The 10,883-nt window shown below is 46.7% G+C and overlaps 1 protein-coding gene across 2 annotated transcripts in view; it reads left to right on the top strand.

Annotated features, from left to right (window-relative positions):
* Window positions 1-6,062: 6,062 nt before the first annotated feature.
* The window catches only part of STON1 (stonin 1), a 114,469-nt gene continuing 109,648 nt past the window's right edge, over window positions 6,063-10,883 (top strand). For both annotated transcript variants that reach the window (XM_032411012.1, XM_032411010.1), the window contains exon 1: window positions 6,063-6,103. The gene's annotated coding sequence lies outside the window, so the exon portion shown is untranslated. The remainder of the gene's footprint in view (window positions 6,104-10,883) is intronic.

Raw genomic sequence — 10,883 nt, 5'->3', positions numbered from 1 at the left:
CTTTCAGGCTATGAAAATTTGATAAGGGAAACTGAAACCTATTAAAGTATGTTTTATAAAAGTTACAAAATCCCAATGGACTTAGATATGACCTTTCTGATTCCCCAGATTGTCACAATTGTCTGGTCAATCCTTTATTAAGGCTTTGAGTTTTGCCTTAACAGGTACCTGCAATCATACTTCAGGCTCTTATTGGTTTATTTAGTTCATCAACATTGTATCATTTCAGTGTCAACCTCAGGGGTGTCTCTCCCAGCATTCCCTAAATATATTGCTCCTTTCTTCCAGCTGCTTGTACCGGCCCATTCCACCCCATGTTCAAGTCCCTAGATTTGCTCAGGTGTTCCTAAAACCCCTCCTCCCCACCTCCGTACCTGCTGCATCTCCTTTGAACCTCCTCGCTAGCCAGTTGCTAGTCACCCTCCAAAATGCTTTATTCTGCTCTGCCTGAGAGCTCATTACCAGCTTCCCTCTGTGCTCAGCACAAAGGCCAACTCTTTGGCCTCTCCTGCCTGGTGTAGAGAGAGACCCAGTCCTCATAGTCATGACAGTGTTGGGATCCTGCCTTGGGGACCTCTGAGTGAATCAACTCAGTCCCATTCTGCTCGGCCTGTCCGGGCTCGGCCCCTTAGCCCTTTCTGTTTTTGTGACCTGCTCATTTCTAGTTCTCTAACAGTTGGACCAGCTGTCTTCACTGCAGCTGAGTCTAGGCCCCCAAACACTGGGGAAAAGAGCAAATGACCATTCTGATTAGCTCCCTCATAAACTTAGGCTTTCCAGCTCCTGTCTGGCCTGCAGTGTTCTGTGACAGTCCTTGTGGCATTTCTAGTCTGTTTCTATGCCTCCTTTGGAGGGTTTGGGACAGAGAAGTCCTTCCGGTGACTGCCTTATCCCTGTACTTACCACTGCAACCCAACTCTCAAAAGACTTGTCTCTTCTGTCTAGGCCTCTTAGGGCATGGAAAGTGCAAAGTGAGAGGTGATTCTAGTCTAGGTACAGAATCGGGACTTAGATAGTTGCCTGAAGTCCCTGTGGGAGTGAAACTAAAATGGAAAAAAAAAAAAAAAGGAAAAAAGTATTTAATCATGCATTGCTTCCTGTGGAAGATGGAGTTTTCAGAACTTACTGAAATGACATGTCCTACTTTTTCCTGATGATGTACTACTTGCTAACTGTTGAAAATTTGGAAAATGAGGAAAAGTATCAAGAGCATACATTTCATTAGAGATTCAGCCATTAACATTTTTGTTTATCCCTGCTCTTTTTTCAGGCATATGTAAAGATGCATGTTTTTAATCAAAATTGGGATTATATGAAATTCCAAGTGAAGAAAAAAAGGCTCTTTAATAGGAAAGGGGTAGTGGTAAGCCTGCGGCACAACTCAAGGGGGCGCTGTTCACCTGAGCAGCCCCAGCGAGGCCAAGACTCCCCGGGCACAACTGGAGGAACTGATGAACAGTATGTGTCTTGTTCTGTCATTTTAAACACCACCCCTCATTATGCTGTGGTAAGCAATACTGTTCACCTTTCAAGCTGATAAAACTGGATTCTCCATTGCTTTTGGTAAGAAACTAAGTCTATCATAAGTTAAACTAACAGATACTTTTAATAACATGACCATTTTCCAAATTCATTATCCATTAAATTGAAACAAAACAAATACGCAGCCACACTATTTCTGAACAAAAATGTGAGAAAAAATAAGTAAAATGAGGAGCCAGTTAGCTAAGAAAGCCAGCAAAACAGCAAAAAAATTTTTCCACAGGACTATGAATTAAAGCCTTCTTTATAATAAAAATCCCCAGACAGAAAAATGTACGGTTTATAGTTTTGTTTTATGCAGAATTAAACCTGGAAGTTACTTCCAGCTCTTAAAAGCCTTCAAACTCCTCTGTCACTTGAACATATGAAGAGAGCCACTTGGTTGGTGATGGCTAAGAAACCATCTGGCAGAGCCGCCCTGACTAGGAGGTGTCTGTTCTGTGATGGCGGAGGCAGCTTCTGTTCTCGGCTAAGGGCCATGTCCTCGGCCACGGTGGTGATAAATGGAAAGCTTGTCAGTAGATGGTTGCCTGTGCCTTAAATTTTTAGGCAGTTTAGTAATTAGCTCCAAATTAGGAAATTAACTGGCAATCAAAGCATTAGAGCAGGAAAACCCATGATAGCTCTCCCAAATCTTTGAAAGAAAAGGCTATTAAGCATCAGAATAACTTTTCCTAAGGAGAGGATTAGAAGAATGGACTCCTGGTGGAAACAGGCTGGGGGCTCTTGTCTTGTTTGTGGGCATAGGGGTCTTGAAAGGCACGTCCCCCACTTGGAACCTTTGTGTTTGTTTTACCAGGAGCTTTAATCTGAACCCACTGCTCCCTAAACACCATTGGAATAGCTGAGTGGTGACATACCGTTGGTCCAAGAATAGAAACCACACAGTTCAGTTAACTAACAAAGAACACAGTGTCACTCAGGGCTTGCTCAGATGCTAAGGCATATTCACCCTCTCTTCAGCTTTCTTTTATTTCCTCACAACACCTCTTCTGTTAAACTAGCAACATACCTCATGCAGTCATCATACTGTGTGCCGTCTCCCTGAGCAGCTACAGATGCCATGAGGCAGGAGCCATGCTTTTATCCATACTTTCCCACAGTGCCTAGCAGAATGTTTTGTAGCAGGTGGCCAAGAAATACTAATTGGATACATTTTAGGAAGCAGGCCAAGGGACTGGCCCACTGTATAGCTCAGGCCACAGCTAAGAGTATCCCATCCGCAGGATAAAGGATAGCCAGCCTTGGGCCATTCTGAAGTAAGTGATCATCCCCGTAACTATCATTGATTTTGATTGACATTCTCAGTGAAGACGTGTTTATCTCTGGAAATTTCTATCCAGAGAGTATTCAGGTTTCCTCATGGAGAAAGTTGTTTAAAAATCGTGTATTCTTCAAACATCAGGTCAGAATGCATCATATAGGTAAAACGGTGATGTTTTTCCCCCGTTTCATTTTCACTTTTGTTGAAGCCATCCACTGGGTAATATTTTTTTGAATATAGTTTTCCAAAAGCCCTCCCTCTGTCTTGAATGAATGTTGTAATATAAATAGAGATTTGTAAAGTTTTTAGAGAGGAATGTTTTTATCAAGTTTTTAGGGCTAAGCTTGTCCTAAATCTGAAGTCCTCACTTTTCCCAACCATGTTCCCTGCAGGCATTTCTGCAAACTGGTTTGAGTTTATATTAATGGATCCTGACTGTTTCAGCTGATTTGAGTTTTGTGGAATTCCAAGTTAATCTACTAGGTCATATCTGCAGACACTTTGGGGACCCTTTGTTAAACAGCACAGAAGTTTTAAATGATTTCTGTGAAGCCTGCCAGGAAAAGAAAAACTGTTAATAAAAAGGAGAATGAGTTAGTCTGAGAGTCTACTTATTATAGAGCAAGGAAAAGAACAGGAAGTGGAGTAAGATGGGCTACCAGCTGGTGATGGAGGGCTGTCGTGGCTTAGCTCTTGAGGCCAGGCTGAGCTGTTTACCACCAGATTTGGACACAAAGGGGCATTGCCAGAAAGGAGTCTTTGGAAATACGTGGTGGAGTTATAAGAAAGAAATCTGCATGCGAGAAAGTGGCCACCTTTGGGGCAACACTGAGTCACACAGAAAGGGGAGGGACAGTCCCTTGTAAAAGATAGGCGGTTTTCAACCAACTATATTTGGTCTTTAGAAAATGAGGGGACTGTACGTGTCAAAGTTTCCAAAGAGATTTCTTTCGCCAGGTGGGCAACCTACTATTCAAAGCCATACTACTTATTCAAAGATGGCAGAATTAAAAAGGTGCACTCAGAACTCTCTTTAAATGCAACGACGATTGCCATTTGTCAAGTATATTGTTTCCTCTATGAGTGCTTTCTCAAGTTGTTACCTGGGCATTTCCTGAGATATGCTGGCCTCCCCAGAAAGCCTCTTGACTTGCTCACAGGACAGAGGAGGTTCAATGTGGAGCTTCCCACATTGCCCAGGGTCAAGGCACCTTTTTCTTCCCTTCCTCTGCTTCCCTCTTCCTTTGTTCTTGCTCTGCACCTCTCTCAGCTCCTAACAGAAGGCTGACTTGGGGCCATCACCTGTCTGGTTCCACAGAAGACTCTGAAAAGCTGCCCATCAGTTCACTCCCTGTTCTCTCTTTTGTCCTTCTTCGACCCTTGACCATCACCGAGATGGTGGCTGGAGGAAATAGGGAAAAGAGTAGGACCCAGTCCCTTTTTCTGTTCGTTGAGGGTGTTTTAAGCATAAACACAACTAGAAATTTTATCTGAGAATAAAAGTATCCTAAATAGATCCTGGCGGTGTGACTTCAGGCACCGCTGTGCCCTCTCTGAATGTAGTTTCAGGCTGGTGGTTGAAAAGGATACAGAGTATCTTTTCTATTTCACCAAGGAACTCCATCCAAGGTCAAAAACAAGCCTACAGCCCAAAGAGCATTTAAAAGAGAATCACATTGGGTGCCTGGGTGGCTCAGATGGTTAAGCGTCTGCCTTCGGCTCAGGTCATGATCCCAGGGTCCTGGGACTGAGTCCTGCGTCAGGCTCCAGCCTGCTTCTCCCTCTGCCTCTCATGAATAAATAAATAAAATCTTTAAAAAAAAAAGAGAGACTCACATTGCTATGCAAAGGCAAGGAAGTGTCAACGGAATTCCCTCACATCCTCTCCACCATCCAGGCATAGCACTTCAGGTTGACATGTTCATTAGAGCCTTCTAACTCCTCTCCTTGGGCTCAAGCTCTTTCTTCCCAGATAGTTTGTCTTTCAGACTGTTCAGTCAATATGCTTCAGTCGCCATTTTGAGTTCACCGGATTTACTGATACCTACTGTATGCCACGCTCTGGGAACACAGAAGTGAATAGGACACCACCTGGATCAAAATATTCCTTCGCTTAAAAATGTTCACGGGTTTCCTATTTTCTGCCGGTTCCACCTTCCCATTCAAACAGTTCCCACCTCCTCTAAGCTTTCCAGTCTTGCTGGCCTCCAAAGCACTAGTCCCAGGGCCTGGAATGGCCTCTTTTCTCCCCACTGAGTGTGTTCAAACCCAGCCCAAGCTTTCCATCCTGGGGTTGGATGTCCCTCCAGGATAAAAGGCACAGGCAGATCTCCTTTCATTCTGACTGGCTCCCAGTGAGGCAGCCCCACTTGTGCAAGAGGCTGAGATGCCAAAGGACTTGCTTAGAGGCAACTCCTAGCAGGTGATGGAGTCAGGACTAGAAGCCACCCTCTAACCTCTCCTGGGAGGACAGCTCCCCTTCTCTTCTGTACTCTGCAGGCAGCACACAGGGGGCATCTATCAGTAGTTACCTCCTGCCCCATCCACACAGCTTGGCCCTTCACAAGCCATCCAGTGGCCTCCGCCTAGGCACTGACTCACCAGGGAAGCTGAGGTTCTGTCTGTACCTCTCATCTTACCCTGACCAGGGCTGGTCCCACCTGCAGGGAAAAGAGGAGGCACTCAGGAGAGGCTTCAGAAATGATTCTTTAGTTCTCCTAATCACAAGAGAAAACCAAACAAAATAAACAAAAAAACCCTCTCAATGAAGCAACGCAGAAAGCATGACCACAGAGACACCCCCCCCCCCCCAATCATCCCACCATCCCACCACCCAGAGATGATGACAAAGGCCCAGAAAGTGCAGGTTGGCTTCAGACCTGCCAAGGGTCCCAAACATGTGCTTCAAGGGGGTGTCCTATACCCATATATTGCAGCTCACATAAATCCCTCCCCACCAACTTCTGCTGGAGGGAGGATGCTCTCCCCCTCCTGGGGGCCGGAGACTCAAGGGAAGGGAGACGCGCCAGAGGGAAGAGAATGGAGAATCAGACACCAGAAAGACTTTGGGGGGATCCAGGGCGGGAAAGAGGGAGTGAGAGGAGAAGGGGGGCCGGCAGGGAACGGGGCGGGGGTGGAGCAGCGACGGGAGTCTCTGCGGAGTAGCCGCCCCCTCCCCGCCGCGCCACTCCTGCTGGCTCCGGGCCCTCCCCCTCCTCCCCCTCCCCCTCTCCCTCCTCCCGCTCCTCCTCCGCTGTGGATGGCGGCGGCCAGAGTCGGAGTCCCAGCGGCCTGCCCGTAAGTGACCAGCCCCAGGGGACAGTCGGGGAGGCATGGGGATCCCCCTCTCCAGGGTGGGGCCACCCCCACTTGGCAGGGAAAGTTTGCGGGCGGGGAGCTTGGGCGCCCCCGGGTCGCGGGCATCTCCCGGGCTCGCTGGGCGCCGTCAGCTGGCGCCCCATCTCCCTCCCCTCGCCCCTGTCGCCCCCTGAGGTGTCCCGGGCGGGCCCCGGCCGGGCTTCCCCTCCGCACCTCGGCCCTGGGGCCGCTGGGACCTGGGTCCGGCTCTGAAGAGATAGAAAACTCAAACAGCAAAGAACCCAGACACACTTCCGAGGGCGGGGAGCCGGGGGCTCGTACAAACCCGCGCGCGGTCCGGGCCTCCGCGACCTGAGTCCTCCTCCCTCGCGGGCTCTGGCTCCCCCCACCTCCGGGACTCTCACCTGCCTCCTTCCCGGCTTCGGCTCTTCGCGCTGCTGCCCCTCCCCCGCCCCTTGCCCGGCGAGGCTCTGGTCCCCCAGACTCCGGCCACAGCTGGTGTCTCCATCCCGGCTGTCCCCTCCCGGCTGTCCCCTCCCGCTCTAGCGGGCAATGACCCAGGACGAGGGGCCGCAGCCGCAGGGGCCTCCACACTTGCCCCAACATTTCCTGCACGAATGACGTTCACTGGGATTTGGTGTTGCGTCCTCCTCAGGACTCACAAACTCTACCTTGTGGGTCCAAGGGGAAATTAAAATATACCCCTCCTTAGGATTTTACTATTTCTGTTTGTTGGACAGTTTTGTTTTTTGTGTGTTTGTGTGTGTGTGTGTGTGTTTAGCCTTTCTAACTCTTTTTCCAATAATAATGTTACTTCACGTAATTAGCCTTTCTAATTTCGGAAAAAATTTAAAATCCAGGAAAAAATAATAAGAGAGAAAAAAAAAAGAATGCTGGCTAAAAATAGTGAGCAGAATCTGATCTTTGTAAAGTAAGTACTTCATTCCACAGTTAAGTGTTGTGGGAGGTGGGAGTTCAGATCGGCTTGTTTTCGGACTACCCCAAACAGACTGTTGGCCCCCCGCAGGCCAGAAGTTGTAATTTGCCTGACCGAAACCGCAGTGTTGGTTGGCATTCCCCAGCCTGGTGTGGGTGCTCCGCCTGTCTCTTCCCCTCTCCAGAGGGCTCCCCGTCTCTCTCCCACCTCCCCCACTCCCACGGTCTCATAAACAGTTGCAAAGTCGAGGCAGTGGAAGAGGCTAAAATGAGCAGGACCACAAAGGAAAAAACCAAAACAAAACCAACAGCTTATTTTATTCCTGAGGCTCTTGCTTTAGCTTGCCTCTGATTGGGTGGAAGAATGTTTAGTTCATTTGTGTGGTTTTATGTCGATTCTCATTATGGTTGAATCAGTGTTTCCATGACAGGCTTAGTTCTCTGAGTGCCTAAAAGGAGCTCGTTAATTCTCAGATGGGTCTGGACAGATCAAGTCTGGAATCTGGAGGGTTTTTGTTTGGTTTTGTTTTAGGGATAGATCTGGGTTCATATGGCAAGCCTCTGCCCGCTCCCTCAGAACTGGAGAGAGGTGGGAGGGAGCCCAGTTGAGGTTTGTGTCTCCATGACTAAGAAGGAAGAGCTTCCCAGAGAAGTGAGCTGTGTGAGCAGGATCACAGCGGGTGTTGAACTTTTATTGTTTTTAGGGAGAGAGCTCTTCTCAAGAACTTCAGCCATTCCTGTTTTCTGTATGAACACTCAACGTGGTTATAACAAATGTATTAGGTGCTGAGCAACCTTTCAAAACAGGGCAAGATATTGAACTATTTGGAAATAAAGATTTATGGGGGGGGGGTGGAGGAGCAGAGGGAGAGGGACAAGCAGACTCCCCGCTGAGCATGGAGCCCGACTAGGGGGTGGTCCATCCCAGGGGGCGGTCCATCCCAGGACCAGAGATCCTGACCTGAGCTGAAGTCAGCTGCTTACTGAGTCACCCAGGCACCCTGGAGATAAAGATTTCTTTAAAAAAAAATTGTTTTTTCATTGGAAGTAAAGGAGTTTAGTTTAAAAAGGATGTAATTCATTTTTCTTCAGTGATTTTGACAGTTCCCCATTAGTGTGAGTTAGTAAGGTTTTATGGTGGTCTCAAAATGTCATTGATAAGGAAGTGTGTTTGACTTTCAAGTAGAAAGCCTGTAAGTTTTGAACTTGTTTGCCCTGTTGCTTAGAAAAACAATGCACTCAGATAAAAATCTTTTGTCTCTTCCTCTTCCTGAGAATTTTTAATAGTATATTTAATGCTCTAGATGTCAGCCTTATGCTGCTGGGAAAGAAATTGCCTTTCAGCCTCGTTTAGCTTCTGTGCCGCTTCATGGAATCTTGTTGAACTGGGTGGTTTGCTGTGCCGCCCAACAGGCTGTCCTGCATGATGGCGACATAATGCAGGCCTGCTAGTAAGGTGAAGGCCAAGGAGCAGGTAGTCTGGGTGGTAAGAAGAAGCTGCATCCCCAGTCAGCCAATAGAAAGCAGCCACTTGTCATCTGGAGGGGCAGATGAGTTGGAAATACATGAAGTGTGGCGTCTGCAGAGCGGAAGGAGGACAGGGGTTGTTAAGAAGTAAAAGTGCCCTTTCAAAATCATATTGTATAAGAATACTGAATTACATAGAACATGCTTTGGGTATGGTGTTAAGTTTTAAAAGCAAGTTATGAAATAGAAAGCACTGTAATCTCACTCTTTGCAAATACACCCAGAAAATATTGGAATTAGACACATCAAAGTGGATGGTCGGATTAGAGGTGCTTTTGAGTTTTTTTGTGCTTGCTGGTATTTGTCAGATTTTTTGCAGTAGTAATAGCTACCATTTATTGAGTATAAAGCACTTGTATATGGTGTTTCATTTTAAAACTCTGTGAGGTAAGTACTGTTATTATGCTCATGAAGCCATTATTCTCATGCAACTAAATTCAGAGGGGTAACTCGCCAGGGTTGTATAGCCACCATGTGCTAGAATCAGATCTTGCATTCAGGTCGGTGCCCAAAGTCTATACATCTCAGTCACTACTGTCTACCATCTTCCAGCCATGTACTCTTCATACGATCTTAATTATAAGAAAAAAATATATAGAAAAGAGAAGGCCAAGTATTTTGTGCTTTAGTAAGAACTGATATTTTGGTTAATTGTAAAATGTCTCTGGCTTCCATCTCTGCTGTCTCTCATTGTCACTTCTCTTTGGAAGTCCTTGGGAATTGCTCCAAACTTAGCCAGAGGTAGCTCACCTTCCCTTGGGAGCCAGCTGTACCCGCAAAAGGTACCCCGAATTCATTGGAAGCTTCCGAAGCAGCCTGGAGTTCCAGGAACTCCATGGGGTTCTAGGGCAGTCCTGGTAGAAGGCAGGATTTTTAAAGTAGATCAGGCAAATCATGTCTTCAGAGCTCTGCCAGCATGGGCTTTCATTGTTTTTGACATTGTCAGGGGAGCGTGATGGGTAGGAAGACCCAGGGGTAGCTCCCAGGCTCCCACTTGCCTGTGTGTTACATGGACTGTCAGGGTGGATAGGTAAAGGATTTACCATGGAACAGGAAAGAAAGAGAACAGCTTATTACCTCTTGGTGCTTATTACTATGAAAGCACAATAAGATATATATATATTTTTAAGACTTCAATTATTTATTTGACAGAGAGAGAGAGAGAGCACAAGCAGGGGGAGCAGCAGAGGGAGAGGGAGAAGCAGGCTCGCCACTGAGCAGAGAGCCTAACTTGGGGCTTGGTCCCACCTGAGCCGAAGGCAGACACTTAACTGACTGAGCCACCCAGGTGCCTCACAATAAACTATTTTTTGGAAGCTTGGCTATGTGGGTGATCCCATGCATTGGCAAAATGAATTGGTTTAGTGGAGGTGGAAATATTCAGTGTTTTCTGAGTGATTCTAGGGGTAGTCTGGGAAAAAATGCCCACATCCTGTACTACCGTGTACCCTCACAGCAACCGGGCCCCCAGAGGTCACCTTAGCCATCCTCCTCCTGGAAAGTACCTGGAGATCCCCAGAAGCTTGGGCTTTTTTAAAAAAAAACATATGGTTGTTCAAATAACACACCTTAAGTAGGAGGCTTTATCTCTTCTATTCTTCAAGGAAGAGATTCTGGAAGGGTAATGCTTCTAAATCGCATTGTTGAAAAAAAAAAACTGTAAGAGTCAAGGACTTCTCTCTCAAATTATCATACTTGGACCAATGTTCCAGATCTTGTATCCACTTAACTATGTGGGAAAGGTCTTTCTGGTCTCAGGGTCAGGAATGGTTCTTGTGAGCAACTTGGCTGTTTTGTCTTGTGGATTCTGTGAGTCCTTTAATTGACCGTTTCCCGTTTCTTATTTGGCCCAAAGGAAGCACATAGCCAACTTAGTGGCCTGCTTCTAGCATGTATATAGGATGTTATTAGACATCTTGTATTTTCTGTGTGTACTTTTCCTTTAGTCCCACTTTTCTCACCTACTTTATAGGCACCCCTCAGAGATATTGCAGATTTGGTTCTGGACCACTGCAGCAAAGTGAATATTGCAGGGGCACCTGGGTGGCTCAATCGGTTAAGCATACGACTCTTGGTTTCAGCTCAGGTCATGATCTCAGGGTCCCGGGATCCGGCCCCGCTTTGGGCTCTGCACTCAGTGTGGAGTCTGCTTAAGGTTCTCTTCTCCCTCTGCCCCTGCCCCCATGCTCTCTCTCTCAAAATAAATAAATATAATCTTTAAAAAAAAGTGAATATTGCAATAAAGGGAGTCAGATGAATTTTTTGGCTTCCCAGTGCATAAAAATGTTATGTTTAC

This window comes from Phoca vitulina, unplaced genomic scaffold (assembly GCF_004348235.1).
Source record: "Phoca vitulina isolate PV1807 unplaced genomic scaffold, GSC_HSeal_1.0 scaffold12, whole genome shotgun sequence".
Classification (NCBI taxonomy): Eukaryota; Metazoa; Chordata; class Mammalia; order Carnivora; family Phocidae; genus Phoca; species Phoca vitulina.
The sequence above is the reverse complement of the archived record's forward strand: the minus strand, read 5'-3'. Positions and strand labels throughout refer to the sequence as shown.